The sequence below is a fragment of the Callorhinus ursinus genome, unplaced genomic scaffold, assembly GCF_003265705.2.
Source record: "Callorhinus ursinus isolate GAN/ISIS: 27379988/994484 unplaced genomic scaffold, GSC_fseal_2.0 scaffold7, whole genome shotgun sequence".
Classification (NCBI taxonomy): Eukaryota; Metazoa; Chordata; class Mammalia; order Carnivora; family Otariidae; genus Callorhinus; species Callorhinus ursinus.
In genome coordinates this window covers 20,949,581-20,958,356 of record NW_027397069.1, presented here as the reverse complement: position 1 = coordinate 20,958,356, position 8,776 = coordinate 20,949,581, and the positions used below count along the sequence as shown (strand labels likewise).

Below are 8,776 nucleotides of genomic sequence, written 5' to 3'. Positions count from 1 at the left end.
GTTTAATTCAGAATCAATTTGTTATTTTTAAAATTTTTTGTTTTTGGAAAACTGAAACAATGATTGCATTACTACCAATTTCCTTATTATTCTCTGTAAACAAACTACTTGGGATATGTGCCCATTATATGATATCTTGAATAGACATTTCTCTAAAGAAGACGTACAACTGGTAAATAGGTACATGAAAAGATGCTCAACATTACTAATAATCAAGGAAATGAAAATCAAAACCACCCTGAGCTATCCCCTCACACCTGTTAGAAAAAATATTATACAAAAAAAGCCACAACCCCCCCCAAAACCAACAACCCCAAAACAAGTATTGGCAAGGATGTGAAGCAACTGGAACCCTCAGGCACTGCTGGTGGCAATGTAAATTGGCACAGCCACATGGAAAACAGTATGAAAATTCCCCCAAAATTTAGAAAGGAAACTACCATATGATCCAGCAATTCTGTATCTAGGTATTTATGCAAAGGAACTGAAATCAGATTCTCAAAGAGTTATCTGCATCCCCATGTTTATTGCAGTATTATTCACAAAAGCCAAGACATGGAAACAACCTAAGTGCCCATCAGCAGATGAATGCATAAAGAAGATATGAAATATATTTTATTTCAAAAATATTATTTAGCCATAAAAAAGGAGGAAATCCTGCCACTTGCAACAACATGGATGAACCTTGGGAATATTATGCTAAGTGAAACAAATCAGATGGGAAAAGGCAAATACCATTTGATCTCATTTATATGTGGAATCTCAAAAATACCAAACTCATAGAAATGGAATTGGTGGTTGCCATAGGTGGGGAGTAGGGGGGGCAGTGAAGGTTGTCAAAAGGCACAAACTTCCAGTTATAAGTAAGTTCTTAGATACAATATACAGCAGGGTGACTATAATTAACACTACTGTATTGTATATTTGAAAGTTACTAAAAGAGTAAATTTTAAAAGTCAAATCACAAGAAAATTTAAGTGAAGTGATAGATGTAAACTAAAAATGTGGTGATCATTTTGCAGTATATACATATATCAAATTATATGTTGTACACCTTAAACTAACACGTATAACTAATGTTATCACTTAATTTTATCTCAGCCAAACTGAAAAGAAAGAAAATGTGGTATGTACATGCAGCAAAATATTATTCAGCCTTAAAAAAGAGAGAGAGATCTTGCCCTATGCAATGGCATTATTAACATAGAAGACATTATACTAAGTGAAATAAGCCAGTCAAATATCATGTGATTTCACTTATGTGAGGCATCTAAAATAGTAAAGCTCATAGAAACAGAGAATACAATGGTGGTTACCAGGGGTTGGGGAGAGGGGGACGGGGAGTTGCTAAAGTTTGAGTTATGCAAGATGAACAAGTTCTAGAGATCTGCTGTTCAACATTGTGCTTGTAGCTAATACTGTATTGTGCACTGAAAGATTTGTTAAGAAAGGGTAGATCTCATGTTGTGTTCTTACCACAATAAAAAGTGTAACATTTATTAAGATATATTTTAATGATTTGTATTTTTCCATGTTACCCTATTGGATAATTGCCTTATGTGCAAGATACATTACCAGATGTAAATTAACATTTTTTTAAATTTTTGGTAAAATGCTAGCTTTTTGGGAAAATAGAATAAAGATGGGTAGTTCTTTTCTTATGAAAAGACATTTTATTATTATTGTACTATATAACATATTAGTGAATATACTCTGCATTTTCTCAAATGGCCAGCGAGACACAAGATAACATCTTTTTGATTCCTGAAAACCTCATTATCATCTACCTTTTGGAGTATCCAGTTTCTTATGATATCAATGAAACTGTCCACAGGGATACCAGTGGTGCTTAGTAGTAAGGTACATTTTGCTAAGTTGTTCTATCATGGGTCCTTGCTCAACGTGTTCTTTTTTTTTTTTTTCTTTTAATCTGGTTTGCAGCACTTGATCATGTGTTTCTTCGTTATTATGCACAGGATCTGGCCAAGGAATAGGTTTTGTATGTTCATATGGAACATCCACAGAAGGATGGTAGCATACTATCCTCCTGCCATCAGATATTAAAGCAAGCTCTACTTTGCAATTATAGTCATCTGGAAGAGAAGAATATGTAGATTTATGACAAAGACAATATAAAGCTCCATTTTGAATTTGAAATAAATATTTCCAAATAGTTCTGTTTGATATTGCCCATTTTACTGCTGCTAATGCTATAGTGACTCAAAATGTTTATCAGGTGGTGTGAAAGAAGATGATTCAAAGAGTGGTGGAGGGGGTGAGGTTGTCAAAAGGCACAAACTTTTAAAATTTGTGTCTAGGCATATCTATTTTCATCCCTTGACAGACACTCAATGAGAGCCCGCCATCTTACTTCAATCAAGATGGGTAATTCTTGATGATCAATAATATGTTTTGGGCAACACTAAAGAAGCAAAACACTTCACTTAACTAAGTCAAAGCTAAGGTAAGGCATAATTTTTATCCAGTTAGTGTTTAGAATTTTGAAAAGAGAATGTAATTATTAAGAATTTATGCAAATGACTTGTATCTGGAATATTTGTGAAAATATGGAAGAAAAGTTTTTTGGGACATTAAGCATTGTCAGTAGTTATAGCTGTTATTTTTAATAGCTTAAGCATAATGGGACTTGTACTAATCAAAATATTTCATCTTGTATTTTGCATATTCCATTCAGAATTCTTTTGAAAGGATCCATGGAAACATTTCTCTGACCATTTAATGTGTATTTTTTCTAATAATTTATGAAATAAAATAAAAGAATTTCCATATATTAATATGGTAATTTGAACAGCTTTGGTAACTGAAAAGGTAATTCAGGAAATAGAAACTGCAAAAGATAATATTGAATCAGAGAACTGAAATAATTTTCTTCCTTATTTCTACTCTATTTTTGCATAATTAACATAATTGTATAATACAATATAAATATTTGATCAACCTCATTTCTCCAGATGCCTAAGAGTTTTCTCTATTCTAAGTAATAGTGTTTAAGCCCTATCTATAATCTTGGACTGTCTTCTAGCCCCAGTCAAGGTTTCAGATATTCTCTTCTTGAGAATAAGCCCAACCAAAATCTTGACTAAAAACTCTGATACACACTGCTAGAATTACTCAGATAAACAGTTCCTCAGTTGCTAACCCAGGGGCGGGGAAATAACCCTAAACTCTGTTGTTTCAAGTTGCTAAGTTGGGAGATAGTTTGTTATACAGCAATAGATAACTAAGGTACTCTAAACTAGGATATGCTTTTGGAATGTTATTTTCCAGCCACTGATGGCTATTAAAGCTAATTCTAGTATAGTATAAATCTTTAATTACATAGCACATTTAAAGTTTTGCTTTTATCCAATGCAGATTAAACTTTGGCTCAAGAAATTTAAAATTCCTCCTTATTCCATCTTCTGACACTAGTTCTTCTGGACACACATCATTTTGATTGTAAGGCTTGTGAGGATGCAGCTTCCTTCTCATTTGTGGTTACTGCTTTCCTAGCTGATATCGACTAGCTGCACATATTTTCTGAGTAATAATCATCCAGTGCTGTCCTTTTCATGGGGTGCATATATGGGTTCATCGTGGGTACCTGCAAAGCTCTCCCGCTGCCCAGTTTGCTGTTGGGGAAGACCCAGCCTCTTCTACCTCTCCAGCTTTCCAACCTCAGCTTCCACCACCAGTGGTCCCTATTCCTGGCCTCTTTTTGCTACAAATTCTCACCTGTTGAGAAGATTCTTTATTGGGGATATTATAATACTACTCAACTATATCTACTTTCCACAGTGTTCATTTGATCTACCACAAAATCATATACTTTCGCTCACAATATGTGATATGAGTGGTGGCAACACCAGGGTCAACTTTTCTTCGTGATCTTCCCTCTCTCAGCAATTTCATTTTTTCCTTCTCTGAAATGAACAAGAGCAGCTTTAATGTCCTTTACCCACACTGACATAAAATGGGAAAATAAATGTTTGCTTATGGTTCTTATGGGCACCCTTATTTTTCCCAAATAATTTTCCTGGAAGATCCCTTCTACTTGTTGTCAGGAAGACAACAATGAAATACTCTCCTTATGGCTGTATTGGGGAAGAGAGTAATGTTTCAAGGAAACATAGTACCCCTAAAATGTTGATGACAGTGCCTCCTTCCCCTTCTGAAATGAGTGGGGACTTAATCCTCCATGTCCTCACTAATACTTACTATTTTGCTTTAAAAAAAGTATACCATCCTAGGGTGTGTGAAGTAGTATCTCATTGTGGTTTTGAATTCCATTTACTTAATGACTAATAAGATTCAGCATTTTTCCATGTACTTCATCGGCTTTGTATACTTTCTTCGAAGAAGTGTCTATTCAACACCTTTGCACATTTTTAAATTGGGTTGTTCAGCTTTTTTGTTGTTGAGTTGCAAGAGTTTGTTATACATTCTGGATACTACACTTTTCTCAGATATATGATTTGCAATATTTTCTTTCATTCTATAGGTTATCTTTTTATTTTCTTAGCTAATGTCCTTGATGCACGACTCTTTCATTTTATGAATCCCACTTTTTCTATTTTTCTTTTGTTGCCTGTGTTTTGGATATCACATGTAAAAATTTCATTGCCAAATACAATGTTCATTAAGATTTACTCCTGTGTTTTCTCTAAGAAATTTAGAACTTCTGGTATAATTTTGAATAGCAGTGGTGAAATAGCCTTCTATCTTTTTTTTCTAACCTTTGTAAGAAATCTTTCAGTCTTTACCCATTGAATATGATGTTAGCTGTGGGTTTTTCATTAAATAATGTCATCATCATTATCTTGACCGTAAAGTTGCATAATTTATGGACTTAATCTGTAGCTATGGTAAAGAAGCAGGGACTAGGCTGGGGACTACGCTTAGCAGTGGGTTTGGTCTCAGGAATGTCAATCACAATGTGTGACAAACTCATGTTCAGTATGGATAACTGGAATACACTAAGGGATTCTACGTAATGATCCTGAAGATAAAGAGTGAAAGAATAGATGTATCTAAAGAGTACTGATGTTCATGGATTTTGGCCATTGCCTTTGCAACATGGCTTTTTAAATTAATGGCCATGTCATAGACCCCTCAATAAATACAATCTATCCCTTATTTGTGAATTCCATATTTGTGTATTTGCCTACTCACTATGATATTTATTTGTAACCCCCAAATCAATATTCATTGTGCTTTGACAGTCATTTGCAGACATACACAGAACATGAACAATTTGTATCACTTGATGTAGATGTTCCCAGCTGAGATCAAACAAGACTAAGCTCTGCCTTTTTCTTTCAGCTCTCACAGAGGTGACCAAAAAATGGGGTTGATATGGAGCAGTTCAGTGTAATGCAAGAAGCTTTGGCTCTGTGGACAGTTGGATGGAGTTTGAAAAACAATTCTGGCACCTCTTAGCAGGGTGGTCTCAAGCAAGTCACTTACTTCTGAATCTCATTTTTCTTTTCTTAAAAAAAAATGGACTTTGTGAGGATGCATTGTTTTATGAGTTAAGATTATAATGTTTGAAATACGCATATATGTATACATATGTACATATTTCCCGGAGGCAATAGTTCAGTATTCACTAATGCACTGTTCATGGTGATTTTATAGAACTATGCTACCACAAATAATAAAAATCAGTTGTCTTTGTTTAATGCATACTCAGTAAATGAATGGCTACTCTACATTAGGTTGGTATCCCTTTCAAAAGGGTTCTGATACTTGGGGCACCTGGGTCACTCAGTCAGTTAGGCATCTGACTCTTGATCTCAGGGTCATGAGTTCAAGCCCTGCTAGACGTAGAGCCTACTTAAAAAAAAAAAAAAGTTCTGAAACTCAGTAAAATTTGAAGAAACAGTAATATTATTGGATTAAGATGCTATATTTAGGGTAGAAAACAAATTACATGTGAACACGAGAAAATTAGAGAAAATCAAATATAAATCCTAGCTTTGGGGAATAATGGATATATACATTACCTAGATTATAGTGTTAATTGTATAGTTTTATACATATGTCAAAACATAAGCTTACACATTTTAAATTTATAGTTCAATAGGACTGTTGCTAATAAAGCAATCACAAAGCAAAGAAAAAAGTAGAAGAAAAAGTGGCAAGATTGAGAACGCATTGAAAGCAAGATGGAAATAATTTCAAGTAACTCGTTGACAACAGAATTCAAAACCAAGACTGTTTATAATGATGAATTATACTACTTTGTTCTCATGTTTACATAAAGACCTTCTACTTCACCTCCCAGAATGGAACAATACCCTAGTAATAATTTTTGACAACACTCACCAGTGTGCTCACTCGTGGACTTTTCACAGAAGTAGAGGGACAGATCTGATTGATAAAAATGATGAGAATATGATAGCAATTCTACAATGAGTGTGCTCTTTTAAAAGACAATAGCGCAATGCTCTTCTTCTTAACCATCAGTGGGTTATCTTACCTGCTTGATCATTAATGGTGCTTGTTGATGATGACGAAAATAAAGTGGTTTTCCTATTCATTTTCTGCCATCAGGTAGTGAGGTAACTTCAACAGGCTCTCTTCTTCCTTTTCCATTTCTATTTCCAAACTTTTCAAATGTGCATGACTAGGAAGTAAATGTCATTATGATTTCAACCCTAGGTTTGGTAAAAACATAGAAGGCTATCCTGTTTGCCCCAATTTAGAATTCATTAAGGGTAAAGATAGGAAAAATTGGACAACAAACATCACACTGAACCCCCATGAACTGTGAATGGACAATGTTTCCTGGACTGTAAATTGTAAATGGCAACTGGGATAACTGGAAAACAGTTAGATCACTCAAGCCAAAATAATGCCTTGATTTGTTTTGCTTTTTTTAAACACAGAATTTACTTTTTAATGACCCAATGTGGTCTGTTTTCCTATTTATCCTTCTCTTCTGTCCTTGCTGACATAGCTCCAGTTTTGTTTAAAATTTCATCATTAGTGGCCATGTGTTCAGGGAATGACACCTCTATAGCTTAAAGAATACAAAATAAATTTTTTCAGGTCAACAGTGATTATCTTATTCCCTTGCTATTTTTTTGTTTGTTCCAGGAGAAGTGGCCCAATTCTGGTTAATGAGAACTGAAAGAAAGTCTTTGGGAAGTCACTAAGAAATTTCTTATTTCCTTGCTAATAAAAAGTGCTACACACTAGAAATATTTCTCTTCTCTCTTTTTTGGGGGGATATTTTCATATTTTTACTGTTTATGCCCAGAATAGACATGCCAAAATACTAAAGACATAATCTATCAACATGCTGAGAATCACACAGCAAAATAATGAAGAAATGAGTTGCAGAGATGTTGCTTCTCTTAATTATCCCACCTTGAACTGATCCTATTTCCATACAACTTGTTATTTGAGATAATGACCATTTTTGGGGGGGTGACCTACTTTTTAGTTGGTTTTAGGTGATTTTTAATCTTTACAGTTATAATTGATATAACTGTGGATGACTGAATGATTCTACTAACGTGGGGAATCATCTGTCTACCTGAAAAGCATTTGATTTGTATCCAGGCATATATGCCTATCGACAAGAAATAAAAAAGGGAAATAACTGCAAATGAGTAATGTGAAATTGAATTAGCCTGCAAAACATGCAGACTATGCAAAAAGTGGAGAAATAGAACATTTACATAAAGTTTTGAAACTTCTTCAATGATTGATGATCTATAAGATATTATCAGCTTTTGGAAAACAATTCATAAGCTAGTATCTTGAGGGATTATCCAAACCTAAGAAGTGGAAAATGGAAAACAATATTTTGAGCCCCCTTTTTGGAAAGACTTTAACTTGAAGAATTACATGAATTATTGAAGGAAAACAGGATCTGATGATGTAATTGTTGTAAATACTGAGTAGTCATATTTTCTAAATCAAATTCAAAATATGTTCATTAGTTTATTCATTTAAAATATATGTGGTGTAAGCCACGCTTCCGACGTCCCACTCTGCTCTTCTCGCTAGGCCCGCCGGCCCGCACCCACCATGGCCACCATTCAGCAGCTGGTAGGAAGATGGCGCTTAGTGGAAAGCAAAGGCTTTGACGGAATACATGAAGGAAGTAGGAGTGGGAATGGTTCTGCGAAAAGTGTGTGCAGTGGCCAAACCAGATTGTATCATCTCTTCTGACGGCAAAAACCTCACCATAAATACTGAGAGCACTTTGAAAACAACAGTTTTCATGTGACCTGGGAGAGAAGTTAGAAGAAACTACAGCTGATGGCAGAAAAACTGAGATTGTCTGCAACTTCACAGCTGGTGCGTTGGTTCAACATCAGGAATGGGATGGGAAGGAAAGCACAATCACAAGAAAATTGGAAAATGGGAAATTAGTGGTGGAATGCATCATGAATAATGTCACCTGTACTTGGGTCTATGAAAAAGTAGAGTAAAAATTCCATCATCATTGCGGACAGGAATTAGCTGTGAGGATGAACAAGCTCAGTTCAATGAGCAAATCTCCATTCTGCTTTTTTTTTCATTACTGTGTTATCTTTATCACAAACATTTTACATGCATCTCTTTCAAAGTGTTGATTTAATTAATAAATTATTTGTTTGTGCTAAAAACCCCTGTGGGTTTTTCATAAAATTAATGGTTAGTAAATAACCTTTGGTTATTAAATTTGTTAGTAAATAAATTTTGGTTAGTAAATAAATTTGTGCTAAAAAAATAAAATAAAATAAAATGTATGTGGTGTATCCTCAGTGTCTAATTCAAC

The 8,776-nt window shown here is 34.5% G+C and overlaps 2 pseudogenes; one reads left to right on the top strand and one right to left on the bottom strand.

Moving 5' to 3' along the window:
• Window positions 1-1,815: 1,815 nt before the first annotated feature.
• LOC112826332 (large ribosomal subunit protein mL42 pseudogene) lies at window positions 1,816-6,542 on the bottom strand (annotated as a pseudogene).
• Window positions 6,543-7,985: 1,443 nt separating this feature from the next.
• Window positions 7,986-8,540, top strand: LOC112826570 (fatty acid-binding protein 5 pseudogene; annotated as a pseudogene).
• Window positions 8,541-8,776: the final 236 nt, after the last annotated feature.